Below are 18748 nucleotides of genomic sequence, written 5' to 3'. Positions count from 1 at the left end.
ATTTCTCTCCGCCAACTCTTCCTTTACTTTTGGACTGGCCTCATCAATGTAGACCTCCATGGCATCTTTTTGGACCCCAGCAGCAGCCTTTAAACCACTAATATCATTGGTTACCCTTTTCCACTCTAATCTGTCTCACAGAAGCCAGAAGAAGGCTCAGCTCTATTGTCACCTCCTCCAGGAAGCCATTCAGGTTCACTCCTCTGAGCTCTCCATAACCACATACTAACACTGTTCAAACTCCGTCATGTGTTTGTCTCCACACAGGCATAGGTACTCAAAGACTGTTGAAAAACAAACCGACTTATGACATTTTTATTAAGGAGCCTTTAAGGAAACAGGAGAGCTCTGGAATGTGTTGAACTCAGTGAAGCAACCCGAGGTGTGAAACACCTTTGCAGCTGGAACAGGCAGCCTCCGTTACAGACTGATCCCCCAGGCATATGTGCCAGACCATGCAGACCACACGCATGACAAAGCAAAGCTGGCAGACCATGTGGGGAGATGTGCTTGGCCATCATTTTCCTGGCAGCAGCCCCTTCAAAGGTCTAAGTCAGTTAGGAGATTAACCAGTGAACAACTGTTGAAGTGAGTAGCAGCCTCACCAGATTGGGAAATAGGAGCTTTCATTTCTCTTCAGAGGCACTATTGTTTATTCAGCATGTCTTAAGAGTTTGCTTCCGAATAAGTCATTGCTCTGGGCTACAGGGTCTATAAACAGGCATCTACCAACTAAAGGTCAGCTTTGCATAAAACCAATGTGAAGAAGTTGAATTCCTTGCACCTTTTTTTTTTTAAAACGTTTATTTATTTTTGAGAGAGGGAGAGATAGAGTGTGAGTGGGGGAGGGGCAGAGAGAGAGGGAGACCCAGAATCCGAAGCAGGCTGCAGGCTCTGAGCTGTCAGCACATGCCTGACGCGGGGCTCGAACTCACAAACTGTGAGATCATGACCTGAGCTGAAGTCAGACGCTCAACTGACTGAGCCACACAGGCTCCCCTGGCAACAGTTTATTGGGACTTCATAAGTAGCTTCTCTAAGGATATACTGCCTACATTAAATGGAGTTACGCTTTCCAACATATAAAATGATTCTGCTTAGGATTTATCTAATCCTTTAGTAGCTTCCCATTGCATACAGAATAAAACCCCCAAGCTTCTTAACACAATCTACAAGGCTGTGAATGTCCCTTTGTCCCCCATCTCTACCCTTCCCACCTGCCATTGTCTTCTGGGTGACTGTGAGCCAATTATTCCAGTGCTTTCTTATCCTTTCAGTTTCCTGCCTTAGGAACTTTGCCTAAGAAATGTCCTCTTAGGGAGCTTCTCTCCCTGTTCTTTCAAGGCTGTTCCTTCTCACTTTCTTATCTCAAAGAAATGTCCCCTCCTAGTGGAATGACCTATGTCTTTACAGTCAACAAACTGTCCTAATTTGGGTGTGGAGGATTGGATTTCATTGGTAAACTCAGGTAATGGAACTGTTTCTGTCTTACCCGAACTGATTTTTTATGTGTTGTCTTTACCTCACCAGATGACGGCTAAATTACGAGAAGTTGCCAAACCCCTTCCTCTTTCTCCATATTAAAAGAATCCTGATTTTGTTGTCTCTCCCAACTCATAATTCTCCCAAGAAAGTGACACTATCTTCAGTTTAGGAGTAAATCCTAATTACTTAAGCAAGTTTTAGCAATCCCATTTCCCTTCCCAGTGATTTGTTAGGGTGGGCATTGACCTACTTCCCACTTCTAGCCAACTGTGATGTGAAGACAGGGCTGGCAGGGGGCCTTTGGGGATAGGTTACTTGCTCTTTACTGTGAATTGCCTGGAATCACAGCAGCTACTTTCCAAACAGGAGGGAGCTACTGTGGAGACAAAAGTGCCTCTGAGAGGATGCCAAAGTATCCCTTCAAAATGTGAGGGAGCTGCGGGAATAACCAAAGCCCCTACTGCAAGGCTTCTTGTTTTTGATAAAGCTTTCTTTCTTATTGTATAAGCCCTTTGGGGTTTTGCTTTCTATTACTTGCATCCCAGCAGACACAACACACCAGATCTGATTTTCGGTAGACCTTTGAACACTAGTTAACATTTCCGTGGCTATGTAATACATCTAAGTCAAGCTACAACTTACTACGTCAGTTATCTGCTTTCTATAAACCAGTGAGAGATACATCAATGATTGTTGTACAAGCCCAAAGCAGAGAAACACACAAGTGACATGCTTTCAACACGTATCAGTCTCTGCTCATTAGTCCCTGGTCTAGGACTTTTCCGAACCATCAGCATATTGTCCAGAGCCCATCCCTCCTGTTACCTCCGGCCCCCTGAACACAGCAAGCAGAGCCCCTCCTCTACTAGGTTGTCCGGCTAGAATCTACTTCACCCGTGATCAGAGCAGATCCGAGGACAAACTTCTGGAAAAGTCACTGTCCTCTCACCTTCTCGAGTCTCAAAAATCATGGTAGTTCATGTCCAATTTCTTAAGTATCGGCACGGTTTAATCTGTTCCTTCAACTGTTAAATATTTATTGGCAATGTCCTAGATGCCGAGGTGACACAAACCAGTAACTCTGGTGAGTGGTGGTGGTGGTGGTGGTCCTGGAAGACTTCAGAGGAGGTGGTATTTGACTTGGGGATAAATAGGTGTTCAAGCTTTGGGGGTCAGGGAAGACGGAGGCCACCTCAGAGCACTGCAGAATTAAAAGTTTAGGTATCAGGATGTTGCCACAATATTGCTGGCAACGAGCGTATCACACATATTACTGTCCCATATCTGGGCCTAAGCCTCACTCCCTAAGCTCTGAACAATAAGGCTGACTCAGAACAGAGGACAGTGCATTTTTCAGGGAAACCGGCAGTGCCAGCCATCAGGCCCATGTGTCTGCGGGCAAAGGCACTTTGTTGTGATGTGACAATGCTCCTGCTGGGGAGCCGTCAGGGAGCCGCTTAGCCAATGGGATGATTGTTATCTGTGGGAAGCCAGTAGCTCTGCCCCTGGCACATCTCGGCCACAGTATACTTTGGAACCATGTGGCTCTTTAGTACAAGTGGGCACAAGGCCCTGTTATACATCAAAATATACTTTGGATCCGGAGACATTCTTCCCTCCCTAAGTTACGTCATCTTGAGAGACACTGTGATGTAAAAGACAAATATGCCACCCATGCTCCGCTATCCCCGGTCCTCGCTTCTACCAATGGCAGACATTCCTGATCAATCTTGACACTCTTTCTGGCCATGCCTGGACATGGCATCAACACTCTCAACCACTCTAACCCATTCCAACAGATGAGAGCCACAAATTCCAGGCACAGCGCTCTCACTTGCTAGTTTCATGGCTGGGTGACTTAACGTCTCTAAGTTTTTGTTTTCTGAAATGTTATTATCTAACGTGCACATTAGTTCTATGAATTTTGTAGGACGATATAAGTAAGGTATTTAGTTAGCATACAGCCTCTGGTATAACTGAAAACAGTTTTTGTTATATTATTACTACTTTATTACTATTTATCATTGTTATTAATGCCACTTTACTTGGTCTGTTCTTCAGTTTGGGAAAGCACTTTTACCTGTCTAACCTCACTGTGTCAGACAAAAGAGGTTAAAGCTAATTAGCCCTGAATGAAAGTCAAGAAAATACATATACAGAGAATTTGATTTGCACTGATGATTGTTCATATTATTAAGTGTTTTAGAGAAGGTGTTTATTGTTAAGTGTTTCATGAGCCAACTTTTCACAAAACAAGCGACAAGCAGCAAATTCAAAATAGGATGTGAAATCAGCATTTTCCATAGAACATCTTGAAGGAGAGACTGTTGGTATAGAGAAGCATCTGCTTCATGTAAAATTTATCTTTCAATCAAATGATAAAAGATTATTCTAAATCTAGGGCCTCAAACCGGCTGAGAGTCTGGGCCATTGTGTTTAATGAGGGCAGATTAGTGCTCTAGCACGTCCTTTCCCAGCTGTAAGGTCACACTGGCATTTTTTAAAAGAAATACATAATTCTTTGTGTCAAGGTCCAATTTTGATTATAATAGTGAAGGGACTAGGAAAGAGCTTTGTGAAAGGAGCGGTGGATGTTTCCACTCTCTTTCCGCTACATTAGGCACAATGGGGATCTGGGGGAAACCACAGCCCTGATTAGCTTAAGATGCTTCTCAAACAAATGTTCTAGATTCTTTGTCCAGAAGAAGTCTGTTTCTTCACTGTTAGCCATTTGCCATGGCACGAGGAGGTACCAAGAATGCTTATTGGACTATTAATTATGATACTCTGGGGGTAGAAAAGGGAACCGTCTCTACATACATTTCTGACTATTTTAAAGCAAGCATATATTAGATTGACAATAAAAAAAAATTGTTTAAATAGGCGCTTAGCTACAATTGCTATAATGAATAAACAATCACAGTTGTACTGGCGTGCAAGGCCTTACATAAACTTTTTAGTGTGAAGTTGAGATGTAACATTAATCCCTGATCAGTCAGCCCATGGATGGCACACTAGCATTGAGCCTGGTGGAAAAAACTGGGAGAGTACACATATGTATTTGGTCGGGATTCTTTGGATATATAACATGCTACATTGAACAGATGTTGAAACATTTAGTACAAGTTTGGAAAACAAGTTCTCATTTTCAGGTTGTATTAGTTGTTTTCTTTTACAAGCATAAGAATTAGAGTCCTTTCTAAAGAAGTGTGAGAGACATGGCAAATTTTCTTTCAAACCCAGGCTCTTACCATGAGGCCTAATCATTTGTCAACCTTGAGAAAAGGGTGAATAACTCTGTATTCCAGCTTTCCAATTTTCCTGCCATCTGGAAGTCAAAGTGGAATAATCTCAGCAATAACCACAGAATTTCAGAATTCTGCCCTTGGTAGAAAGACTCTTAGGTATAAATCATCACTCATCTTTTCAGTTATTTCACTGTGAATGTCAACAGTAGATAAATTCACTTTTACATTGTTCCCTCATTGGCCTTCGATTTAAATGAAAGGTATTTTGGAATCAAAACAAGGTTTCTGAAAGGTTTTTATTCTGAAGTGCCAGCCACCCAAGTCCCTCACCCTATTAACTCAATAACCAAAGGGGTAATTACTTTTAGGATTGGGCAATGAAATGTTTTAGTATACTTGTATCCTATAATAAGAAAAAGCGGGAAAAAAGTGTGAGATTTTGTCAGTTGTCAAAACATGGCAACAGCTGATCTAACAGTAGTAACTCTATAAACATAGTAGAGGTCACTGATTTTCCTGATAACAAAAGTTGGAACTACCATTTGTCATAGACTCTGACAATTTTCAGAGTAGGAAGAATATTCAATGATCCCAGAATGGGTTAAAATAAATTAACAACAACCAAAAAATCTACTCTAATGTCTTTAGACTCAGGAGGTGATACATGATTATGGTGCTTACGGTATGGAATAATGGCATCTGAATGTCAGTATCATGTTTCTATTGACCAAGTGCAATCCAGCTTCTAAAACCTCTCTGAAGGAGAAGGCAGGCATCCTTAAATAGAGAATGCCTATTTTAGTTTAGCTTAGTATTTAGCCTGGGTTAAAAATGCACTTTTCAATACTAACATAACAGATCATCAAGCATCAAGATGTGCATTTTTTCCCCCAATAAACCAGCAGTTAAATGGGAATATACATCGTAACTTTTGATAATTTACTTCCCCTACTCCCCCACTAACAAGTCAGAGTACACAGTTTTATCTTTTACTGAGTGATCATTTCTAGGTTTGACTCATTTATCTTGATTGGAATTTTTAATCAGACATCTCCATTACAAAGTCTTGCAAACAACTTGTAGACTAAGACACATGAGGCTAAAATTGCGTATTATATACGTCAAAACTGAAAACACATACATCTTATGTAATACTTCCATTGTTGGAAACAGAAGTTACCATTTAGGTAAACTTGCAAAATCTAAAAGTCTACTAATGCGAGAAAGGTAAAATAAATTACAATAGACACAATGTAACTATAAAGTATGCCAGGTACATCTGCCTTAGGTGCTGACATGGAAAAGCTCCAATATACAGGATGATTAAGTGAAAAATATAAGGAACAGAACATTCCATGTGGTATGATCCAACTGGTGTACATCTAAAAAAGGTTGTAAGGTTACCTGTACATGTACTGATGGCTATAAAAATATTTATGGAAAAAACCCTTCAGCTGTTAGCAATGACTCCTATTAGAATTGTTTTACAATAGCCATGTAATGCTCTTTTAAAGAGGTTATTAGAAACCTGATTTTTAATGTCTATTTCTAACATTTATAATCTGATGCTAAATAATCCTTGGGATTTTTTTCTTAATAAGAAAGGATACATTAAAAGTCTAAATGTTACTTAGATAATGACCATTTTACTTTTCAGATATCAGATATGTTAATTTTCTTAAGTTTTTATTTATTTATTGAGAGAAAGAGAATGCAAGCAGGGGAAGGGGAGAGAGAGAGAGAGAGAGAGAGAGAGAGAGAGAGAGAGAGAGAGAATTCCAAGCAGGCTCCACTCTGCCAACATGGAGCCCGATGCAGGGCTTGAACCTATTAACCATGAGATCACGACCTACGCTGAGATCAAGAGTCAGACACTTAATCAACTGAACCACCCAGGCACCTTGAGATCAGACACGTTAGATGGAATTTTTAGTCTAAAGGGGAATCACATAGCCAACAATCATCATGAAAAAGACCAGAAATAAATCATTTCAAACTTAGGTACATGTTAAGACAGAAAAGTACCGAGTAGAAAAGCAGAGCCTACTTTAGAATAGGAAGGGGAGGATAGATAAGGCCTCTTTGGAAAACTATCATTTAAGCCCTGAACATGGAATAGTTTCTACTGCATTTCTTGTAATGGTACCTAACTGCTAAATAGTAACACAGATAATGATATTCATGAATCCTAATTAAAGTTACATGTTGCAGCATGGAATCTACTGGAGCTGAAGGTTTCGTGGAAGAAGCTGTAGGTGCAGAAAGTCTTGCAGTACAGGGAAGGTATCTTAGCGGGTAATATGGTTCCCTGACAGACAGATGGTGGGCATATACTCTGTGATGCTCTCTCCACTCACCACAGATCCCCCTGATAAGTCAGAAAACTTCAGTCTCAAACACACGTTCTTATTCAGTGTTTGGTAGGATGGGTTGACTTCAAGTCACTTCCTGATGTATCAGTTTATTCTCTTAACTTGTAAATCTAAGCCTTAAAAAAGGAAAAGCCTTACGAGGTCTGAATATTGCTTAGAAAGTAGTGTGGGGTACAGTCCATGCATCTGAAATATGCAATGTGGATATAATACAACACACTTGCTCCAGGTATCTGACAAGGCAAAGAAATGCTGGCTCAAGTTTAAAAAAATAACCTTAGGGGCGCCTGGGTGGCTCGGTCGGTTAAGCGTCCGACTTCGGCTCGGGTCATGATCTCACGGTCCGTGGGTTCGAGCCCCGCATCGGGCTCTGTGCTGACAGCTCAGAGCCTGGAGCCTGCTTCAGATCCTGTGTCTCCCTCTCTCTGTGACCCTCCCCCGTTCATGCTCTGTCTCTCTCTGTCTCAAAAATAAATAAACGTTAAAAAAAAAATTAAAAAAAAATAACCTTAAAATAGCCTGGCAAAGTGGGAGTAAGGATGGGTAGGGAGATTAAAAGAAATATTAATAATAAGGGCAATTGGTAACATGATAGATCTCAATTAGAATTTCCCCAAAGAAATGCAATACCTGGCTATAGAACTCATAACATTTTACTTTTAATTTGAAATTTCAAGATTGCACAGTGTGCCATAAAAGACAGGATTTTTTTTTTTTTACTTTTATTTGAGCTACTGTTATTATGCTGTAATCTGAGATATAGGAATTTATTTCATCTCCTTAGAACAACTTAGCCCCATCAGGGCCCGAGTGGAAGGCAGTCACTGCCTAGCATCACCCTGATTCTCAGACCACAGTGCCAGCTTCAATTCTTACTGACAAGTACTTGACTTTGTGCAAGCATTGTGCTAGACACTGGCACAATATTACACATTTGAAGAACTTTATTGAGCTCCTCCATTTTAAAATTTTATTTTTACAACTTCATGAAGCACCATTATCCTGGTTATAGAGACAAAGACATGTGCATGGGGAGGGCAGGGGACCGGCCCAAGGTCACCCGGTTACTAAGTACCAGAATCCTCTGACTGTATCTCCAGTGCTTTTGCCTTTTACCCAGTGCTGATCCCAAACTCCCTACCAGGCTTTCTTAGCTTACTGGTTTTTAGCCTGATTGGACATTACAATCACCGAGAAGGTCTAAAACAATTCTGATGTCTAGGACCCATCCCCTAAGAACTGATTCAGAATCTTGAACATGGAAGCATGAAGGACTCTGAGTTAGGGACTCAGTCTGGAGTCTGGAGTCTTCACCCTCCAAGATGCCTTCCTGCCTGTGCCTCTCCCCTACCCATAATTCCTACCTCATGAACCTTTGGATGAAGCAAGTTACCTGTCTATGCATCAATGTTGTGCTAGATGAGAACACTTGACCCTGAATTTTAAGCCTTAGAGCTCTGCTAAATTCTACAGAATTAATGTCTTTTGATTGGTACACTTTCTGCTTTTGCCTTATCTTCTTTATTCAGCTACTGATGGGATCTTATCTAAGGTACTCCGGAGCAAGTGGAGACTGGCCCACAATTTTCAACTATGTTTGGAAAGAACAATGTGCTGATTTCTGGACTTTCACAATGGGAACAAAGAGATAAAGTGCTACCATTAGTGACCCCAATTAAGCACAGCAGAAAATTAGAATAGGGGAGTTGTATGAACTCAAAAGAACCTAAAGATAAAGGTGGGCAGTAGTAAAGATTAGTGTTGAAGCCAAAAAACTCACCAAGATCACATAAAGTGATTAGTCATCTTGTTTCTACAAAAAATGTTGCTTTGAGAAAACTCTTAATCAAATTACTAGGACAGTGATGATTTCAGTGCTAAGACTAATAGCATTGGCCCACTCACTCCGCTGCACAGTCTTAACTAAGTTTCATAGCCACATGAGGAAACCAAACTTCTTTTTTTCTGAGGGATGATTAATGAAAATTTCATTGGAAGAGTACTTGAATCATGATATTGTGATATTCATGATATCATGATATCTGTTGTGAAAATAATGGAAATCTTTTTAAAAACAAGAGTCCAGAAGCCCTGAAGGGAGAGCTCTCATACACGACACCCTATGGGAAGAAGCATTCCTTGAAATCCCCAACAGGAAGAAGCTTAATTTACATACTCCAGCAGGAGTGAGGAAGAATCTTTCCGGGTCTAGCAACAGCCCAGCAGTGAGAAACCACCACACTCAGTCAATGAGAAGCCATAACAGCCCCTCCCAGCTTTCTCCTTTCCCCTTTAAGAGTAAGCCCCTCCCCTCTGCTCTCTGGACTTGCCAGAGTTGGCTTGTCCTGAACTGCAATTCTCTGCTATTCCTAAATAAACTCATTTTGCTGGTAAAATAGCTGGCTCTTTAAGGTCAACATTGTAAAAACAGTCTCCCCCACTCCCACCCAACCCCCAGACTAAAACAAAATAAAAGGAAGGGAGGGAGAAAAGAAACAAAGAGAGAGAGAAGAGAGAGAGAAAGTTATTATGACTCTGTTTTCCGAATCCTTAAATTTAGGGACTGGGAATGTCCTTCAGGATTCCAGCCCTAAACTTTTGTGAGTTCAAAAAGAGAGGAAACATATATCAGAAGTTGCGGCTCTTTATATGCCCAATTTATTCCTTTGGGCTTATGGCTCTAAAACCCATCAGATGAATTTTTGTAACCTTTTTAAGCAGCACACTGACAGTTGTTTTTTTCTAGAATTTTCATAGTTGTTCACAGTAATTGAAGAATCCTAATCACAATACCAAAGAAAGTAAATTTAAATAATATTCATTTCACAAATATTTATTAAGTACAAATACCTACTAGGTGATAGGCCCTGAGCCAAGTCTCACTCCTATCAAAAAGAGTTTAGTTTTTAAAGAGATCACTCAAATATCACCACTGGAAAGAGATGGTAGGAGAGAAAAGATATTCCTTTCTAAATCTGCTTTTGTTAATATATATATATTTAAAGATAGGGTTATACAGACCTCAAGGGAAATTTCTGAGGAATTTTCCAGAGAATTACAGGGCCTGAAACATCTGGTGAGCTCTTTGTCTGGTGAACTTTATGTGATAAGGGCTCTGAGAGTCAGCCTCCCCCATCACCCCAGTCTTTTTTGCATCAGAAATATGGTAGTTCTCAAATGAGATCAATTAACCACCAGCATCAAGAAATTAGAGGGGTTGGGGCACGTGGGTGGCTCAGTCGGTTAAGCATCTGACTTCGGCTTGGGTTACACGGTCTCAAGGTTCAAGAGTCCAAGCTCTGCATCGGGCTCTGTGCTGACAGTTGAGAGAGCCTGGAGCCTGCTTTGGATTCTGTGTCTCCCTCTCTCTCTGCCCCCTCCCCTGCTCATGTTCTGTCTCTCTCTCTCTCTCAAAAATAAATAAACATTAAAAAAAAAAAAAGAAATTAGAGGGGTTGGACAGATAGACACATATGGACTGAAGCTCTTCAATGATAACTATTGACTTGCTAGAGTGCCTAATTTTTAGCAACTGGCCAGTGATCTCAGAACATTAACTCTGCTGGCTACAAAAGTGGCGGCTGTAAAAATCCTTTGTACTGGTAATCCTAGGAATCATTGGGGATTTAACTTCCAGGTGCAACTCAACTTTAAACTCTTCAACTGCAAAGTTGGAGCCCACAGTGGTCACTCTTGAGATATGTCATGTTGGCAGTGACTGCGTTGCAGAGTTCACGTGCTCCCCCGAAAGAAACCCCGGCAAGAAACCTTCAGCAGCACTTAACGGTCCCTGAGATTGTGGTCAGTTCAGAACCTCCCATCCTAAAATTATCAACATACTGGAATGGCTACCCTGACATTTGTGAACATCCAAATGGTCTGTTCTGAACTCCTCACACCCCCACCTCACGAACTTACTTTTGCCCAAAGAAGCCCGAGAATTTCCCCTCTCCTGCATCTCAACACCCAAACCAAAGCCTCCACAGTCCTGCACAACTAGGCAACAGGATCTCACGGGCCCAATTTAATTGCAAAATGATTTTAAAAACAAAAATCATAGTATAGAGAAGCACATTTTTATCCATTTGTGTATACTAGGTAGGTAGGTAACATTCAAGAAAAGACATCTATGTACACATTTGTCTCTTAGTAAGAAATCGTATCTGACCACTAACAGATTAACAGTTGAAAACAACAATGCTACCAAAATCAATACGGAGAGCATTAAAGCTCAGATCCCTTGTTTTAATACTGGAAAAACTTTCAAGCCCATTCAGCTTCTTGGTTGGGACCACAGGTTTATGGAAATATTTTCATCTCTTATGTTTCTATAACACATGTGCCACTGACCTCATAGAAGCTGATAGTTGGTACATTTTGCACCTGGATTGACTTGACATTCAATCACTCCTATCCTAGGAGTATTTCCTTTCTTTCCACAGAGGAATTTCATTTTTTAATCCTCAAGGCAGAAAAAGCTTAAAATGGCATTAAGTATGTTTTCACAAATTACCTTAAAGGTCTTTGGTATATTAGACAGTAGTATCTGTGAATTACCAAATGGCCCTCAGGCACCTATAAATAATAGGAACTCAATGGATGTTTCTGTGCTATGACATTTATGATTATCATGATTGGGTGATACAAACACAGGCTTTAAGAAATTGAGACACCATGCTTGTTTTCTTTTACTTCACAGATCCTCAGGCTATTGGAGTTTCCAAATGGCCTTATCATGCATACCTGAACTCCTAAGATCCTGTAAATTTTCTCAGGGAGAAGGTCTTCTCACTTCATTATTGCATGTGAGTGTGGAGAAACAAGGGGGAACTCCTTCCACTTCTGTCCCTTCACCTCCCAGCCATCCCAGCAAATAAGATGGTGCCCTTGAGGTTTTAGAGTTTTCTCTCTTCTGGAGGAAAAGCCCGCTTCCATCTGATATTTGAGAAGAGAAATAAAAGATATAGCCAAGAGCACAAGTGGAAGGTTGGTGGTTTGTGTTTGGCATTTCTGGTCTCACCTGCTGGCCTTGTCCCTTCCTGTTACTCCTTTCCTTTCCTGTAACCTGTGGCCCCTTCAAAACTTTGAGTTTCAAAATACAGGTTCTTTTGCTTCTCCTTTTCTATAGGAAATTCACATACTTTCTCAATTAGATGTTAGAAGACAATGTGATTGGAGGAGAGAATGAATGAAACTCTCTTACTCTTTCTGGGGAGTTAGAGAAATTTTCAACTGATAGAACTGCAGATAGTCCCAGTCTGAAGAATTCCAGACAGGGAAGGGGTAGGGATTTTTAATCATTCATTCATTCATTCATTCATTCAACCAATTCTTTCTTGAGTGTTTTGTATGTGCCAGGTACTATTTTGGGTGAGGGAGAGGCCTAAAATTTTAGGACCTGGATAATTTTAAAAAGAATATGGATAAGTCATTAGGTACTGGAATACAAGAGTAAACTCAACAGATAGGTCTTGCATTTCTTAGTGCTTACATTTTAAAGCAGGGACAGATATAGTACATCAGGAAACATATAATATGCCAGGTGATGGGGGCACCTGGGTGGCTCAGTTGGTTAAGCATCTGACTCTTGATCTCAGCTCAGGTCATGCTCTCACAGCTCATGAGTTTGAGCCCAGCGTGGGGCTCTGTGCCAACAGAGGAGAGCCTGCTTGAGATTCTCTTTCTCTCCATCTCCTCCACTCATGTTTTTTTTTCCTCTCTCTCAAAACAGATAAACAGACTTAAACAAAAATAATATGCCAGGTGATGGTAAGAAAGATTAGGATGGCTGGCTGTGAATTGGGCTTGATGTTTTATTATTTCTACATATTCCATATTATTTCCATATATACAGATGGACGCCTCAGTAATATGGTTACATCTAAACAAAGAGCTGAAGGAAGTAATGGAGTGAACCCCACAGTTGTCCTCCACCCCATGACGTTGACCTTAGCCTTCCACTGAATCCCTATGTCAAGCTGTACCCTATTCCTTTGTCTCCTGGAGCTGGATCTGTGACAGACCCATACATTACTCAAAGCTTTATGCTCATGAGTTCTGTCTCCAATGGACTAGGATGGAACCACAAGCCAAAACCTCACCTAGTCCAATTTTTATGACTCTGGAAGCATGTTTACCTAATTCAAGAGTACTGGAAGGGGACTTAGATGTCTCCAAGTCCAGACTCTTATACTTTGAGCAATCACTTCAACACCAATTAGGTGGGTTTCCCAGTTAATGACTTTTAAAATATTGGAACCAAAGACAAACCAAAAAGTCCAAATGGAAGCAACATATGCCTTTGACAAAAACACAAAAATTACTTTCTGAAATAAACTGGGTTCCAACAGTGACGAGATGATAGAATGAGCTCTAACTTGATCAAAATTATTGGAGGTGTAGTGGTGTTGTGTGAGATGGTAATACAGTATAAGCAGATTAGGAAACTGAGCAAGCGTATAGCAGTCACACTACCTATCAGCACAAACAGACCTCAAGAAATTGCCTGATAATGACTCAGAATATGAAGGTATACACTGAATTTGTTTATAAGTAAAAATGAGGAATTAGTGAAGAGGACTTAAGAAATGAGAGACACACATTAGTGCAGTGTCTTGGGACAAAAACGCAATGAAGTATAAGAGGATAAGGATGAAATCAGAACTATTCTCTGTAATTTATTATATATAACTATATATGATAAGCTGTCAAATGTGTTCATTATAGAATCATAATGGGCTCATTATGGCCATCATCCACAAACCTCTTTAGCAGCTCCTTAGAAATATTCAATTAAGGAACCCCTTCAGGTATTATTACATGTAAATATCCGAACCAGTAAACTTTACTTGACCGTTGAGACAAGAATCTGGTGCCTAACGAGCAAAATCAGAGAGACAGATAACTTTTTAAGAAAACTGATCTCATCAGATTGTTTCTATCTGGGTTTATTATTCATTTAAAAAATTTATTCCAGCTATGGATACTACTTTTATTATTCCTCACAGTGTGGATGCTCCTGAGATCTGCTGACAAATGCACAGGAGAAAAAAGTGATGATTTCAGAGATTTAATTCATCCAGACAGCTGGTTTATTGTAAAAGAAGAAACTATGAAGCCACCCACTAGAATTGCTAAAATTAAGAAAAACTGACACTAGCAAGTGTTGGTGAGGATAGGGAGGAACTGGAATTTTCATATGCTCATGGTGGAAGTGTATATTGGTACAAATTTACTAAAACTAAGCAGTATGACTGATCACACTAAAGACAGGCATAAAAATGTTCACAGTTGAATCACTCATATCTCCAAAGTAGAAACAACCCAAATGTGTATCTACAATAGTGAAATAAAACGAACAAATGAAGTACAGTAACGAGGACAAAGGAAAAATTGCTATATGCAAAAACATAAGTAATTCTCACAAATACAGTGCTAAACTGAAGAATCCAGACACAGAAGAGTATATATTGTATATTGTTCAAGTGACGTTCAAATATAAGTGAAATTAATCTGATAGAAGTGAGATTAGCAGTTACTTTTGAGGAGACAAAATTGGGAAGGAGCACAGACAGGAGCTTCTGAGGTGCTGAGAATTTTCTCTATCTTGATCTGGATGGAGATTACACAAGTGAGTTAACTTTCTTTAAAAAACAATCATTGTTTTGAATCATCATTATTTCCTTGGGATAGATTCTCAGCAGTGGAATGACTGAGTTAAAGGGCTGGTTAAGAACTTTTCCATAAAACTCTGTCAGATCATGTTGAGAATGAGGCATGATGGGACATTCAAAGAAGAAAATGCAGACTGATATGAAACAGGGACTCGAGAAATTTGGCAAATCTTATGTGTATACGAGTGGAGGGATGTAGCGTGGGAGACGCTAGAGCCACAGAGACATTTTGCTCACAGGAAATCGTAGCACAACTATGTGATCCTATTTTGGGACTTTCTTTGCTTCTCACAGCTCTGTGGATACAGGCATTAGGCTGACCAGGGAGTCGATTGACCAGGAAGCTGATGGAGATATGATGCCCTGGTGAAAAGTTACCAGAACACTGATGTTATTTCAGGTGCAAGCACCCACTTAATAGTCCATGGAGCTGGGTAAAATGGCTACAGAAAGGTCAGAGACACAATAAGAAATGCATGAGTAAGTATCAAGTATGCCGTCATTGGCCAGAGTCACAGCTTAATGCCTATCCAGAGGTCATCATGCACTGACTGGACTTCTTAGCTACTGAATACCTCCCCCAAACTCTATTGTTTAATAGGGATTTTCAGTGGAGGGCGTCCCTGGATTTGGGGTGAGGGAGAGAGTAATGTCTAAGGGGCATGTAAGACCCTTGAAGTCATAAGGGAATTTTAATTACAGTAAACTATGAAGGTTAGTAAAAAGTGCAGATTGCCAGGCTCTAATTTAATAGCTTTGGCGGAAGACCCAGAAATGGAAATTTTTAAAGACATTCCAAGTGTTTTGATGCAAATAGTCCACAGGTTACAGTTTGAGAAATTCAGCTAAGTTTATCTTCCTTCCCTTGGCGTATAAAATCATATTTCCCGGGGCGCCTGGGTGGCTCAGTCGGTTAAGCGTCCGACTTCAGCTCAGGTCACGATCTCGCGGTCCGTGGGTTCCAGCCCCGCGTCGGGCTCTGGGCTGATGGCTCAGAGCCTGGAGCCTGTTTCCGATTCTGTGTCTCCCTCTCTCTCTGCCCCTCCCCCATTCATGCTCTGTCTCTGTCTCAAAAATAAATAAACGTTAAAAAAAAAATTAAAAAAAAATATATAAAATCATATTTCCCTTTTATGGAAGTCACTCACAAAGACTGTCTGGAGGTAGCACCTTTAATTTTGACCTTCCCAGTTAAGTAAGCAGCATGCATTGAGCAAAGAGCATGGGGTTATAGGTCAGACCAACTAATTCTGACTCTGCTATCTATAAACTGTCTACGGGTAAAGTGCTTAATCACTAAGCATTAGTTCCTTCATCAGCCAATATGGGCACAGTTGCATTTTACATGGATTTGGATCACAACATTTTGAAATAACTGGCATATACAATATTAATAAAGACACATGTGATATGCAAAATCTAAAGGAATATGAATCCCCTATATCTAAAACGTACTCAAGAACGACATAATTTCAAAGCAGATGGCCAAACTTATATAAACTATGACACTGTCACACAAGAGGACCACATTAGTGGAAAACAGAAATACCATCTTCTGTCAGCATCTTCCGAACTAGGCTGTTGTTTAGGTACCTCAGAAGTCCTGAGTGTGATTTGTGGTGACTATCGAGCTATTACTGGTAAATTATAACCATGCATCCAAGTATTCATTAAGTCGGGGTTGCTAGTGGTAGAACAGAGAAACATGTGCCAGAAGCCAAGAACCTTGGAATGAAGAAACAAAAGTTAGACACAATGAAAAGCTATGATTAGGTATGTATTGTTGTGTTTAAAATTATTCCTATGGGAGCACCTGGCCGGCTCAGGGTAGAGCATGTGACACTTGATGTTGGGGTTGCGAGTTCAGGCCCCACGTTGGCCATGGAGCTTACTTAAAAATAAACAAATTAAAAAAATAATAAATAAAGCCATTACCAATTAAAAAAAGATTTAAAAAAATTATTCCTACAGGAAAACAGATTTTGAATTATGGAATTTCTGAAATATCTGAACATTTTGTCATTTTCAAGGAACGCCTCTATCTCAAAAAATGTGACACCCATCTAATAGCTTTTTCTGCATAGGTCTGTTGGAGGATGATTAAGATTTTGTAGATAAAGCACTTAGCATATATCATCTAAATTGGTTATTAACTTTGGAAATTTAGAGCAAAACCTATGATTTCTTCTCTATTTTCAACAGAGGGGACATGTTCACTTTAAGTCAAGGTAATCCTAAAAATTTTTAGAAAACAAAGTGTTTTCAGAATAAAAATTTTCCATTTGATATTGAGAGCTACTTCCTGTCCCTCTCCTCCCACAAAGGTTTTCATCAATAACATACAAGTCCCAAAGAAGCCTCGTTGAAATCCTTAGCTTTTGTATTACGACAAAGCCTAAGAGTGGGTAATGAATCTGATTTTCAATCTCCTTTATTTTTTGTGGTTTTGACAAGATGGTTCTTTGCTTTGTATTCTGTTAGTTAAAGCAAACAGACCACTTCTGCTCTCTTAGAAGTATTTTTTTGTTTTTTGTTTTGTTTTTAATAAAATTCAGTGGCTATTTTTGCACCTTGGCTCACATTTCTTTCCTGCAAGAGCAGGGTTATCTGAACAGCCTGAAAACTTGGCAGTTAGAGTAATTATTCTCACTTTTGGACTTGGTCCAATTCAGGAAACAATAAAAGACTTCCGGTAGTTTGCAAGCCCAGCTGTCTCTGACACTCCTCTTCATTCTATAAAAATTCTTGAATGAGGTTCTTAGTGTGCACCTGTCATTAATGTCACATCAGAGAAACCCATCCTTTCCTTTGTTTGTATAGTTATTTAAACTGCATCAAGAAATAATTCATTTAAAATTTATACTGGGATGAAGGAGGAGTTAATTTTTAAAAAAAGCTACTATATTCTGGATGGTGTTCAATACAAAATACTTCTAATCAAAGTGGTTTCCGGTAGCTTCGTTTAGTCAAAAAATTGCTCATATTGCCTTAACAATGAGTCATTTCTGATCTCTCCTTTTTTTTTCACATTTCTGCCTCTTTGAGTAAAGATTACAAATCACAGTTTTATTAATTTTTGGAAGAGTATTTGACATCTATTTAGGATTTGTAAAGCATCTCACAGACTCTGCCTAGAAGTGTTTAAGGCAACAAGAAATAATAGATTGCCAGGCCAAGATGGCCCTTACCCTAGGTTCAGAAGCTTCTAGTTCCTTCAGTCACTCCTGCTCAAAGGTTTCAGTGCAACTGTGTGTGGAGTTTATTTTCACCAAAACCAACATCATGGTGGTGTAGCTTGAGTATTTTATAGGAATCAAGATGAGAATGTATATTACTTTCTTCTTTTCTTAATGTTTATTTATTTATTTTGAGAGAGAGAGAGCATGCAATCAGGAGAGGGGCAGAGAGAGAGGGAGAAAGAGAATCCAAAACAGGCTCCATGCTGTCAGTGCAGAGCCCCACGTAGGGCTTGACCCAACAAACCATGAGATAATGTCCTGAGTTGAAACCAAGAATTGGACATTTAACTGACTGAGCCATCCAGGTGCCCTGAGAACCCATATTACTTTCAATCAAAAGTCTGGGTACAGCAATGCAAGGAGAAGTGGGATGCCCTTTATTCATATTTCTATCAACCATAACTCTTAAAAAGATGCAATTTGTGTCCATCACCAATAGAATTCTGCACACCTGGATACCATATATTGCTTGAAAGATATGTTATCCATCTAGTCATGTATTGATTTGAGACATAATTGTGAATCATACTTTGTGCTCAAGATGGAGATTCAGAACAGTGACACAATTTCTCCCTCACAAGCCACAATAAGTAGTCCTTGAAATAACAAAAAGATTTGACTTTTGTTCTTTAGAACTACTTCACATACAATTCTGTTTGTAATCTTAGCTTGTGTTTGTCAGTGTGAGGGAAGAATTATAGAACATATTATAAAAGGATAATAGAAAGAGA

General features: G+C 39.7%; 1 protein-coding gene across 1 annotated transcript in view; it reads right to left on the bottom strand.

The window, feature by feature from the left end:
* The window catches only part of ELOVL6 (ELOVL fatty acid elongase 6), a 143465-nt gene that overhangs the window by 10379 nt on the left and 114338 nt on the right, over positions 1 to 18748 (bottom strand). The window lies entirely within an intron of this gene.

This window comes from Panthera leo, chromosome B1 (genome assembly GCF_018350215.1).
Source record: "Panthera leo isolate Ple1 chromosome B1, P.leo_Ple1_pat1.1, whole genome shotgun sequence".
NCBI lineage: Eukaryota > Metazoa > Chordata > Mammalia > Carnivora > Felidae > Panthera > Panthera leo.
The sequence above is the reverse complement of the archived record's forward strand: the minus strand, read 5'-3'. Positions and strand labels throughout refer to the sequence as shown.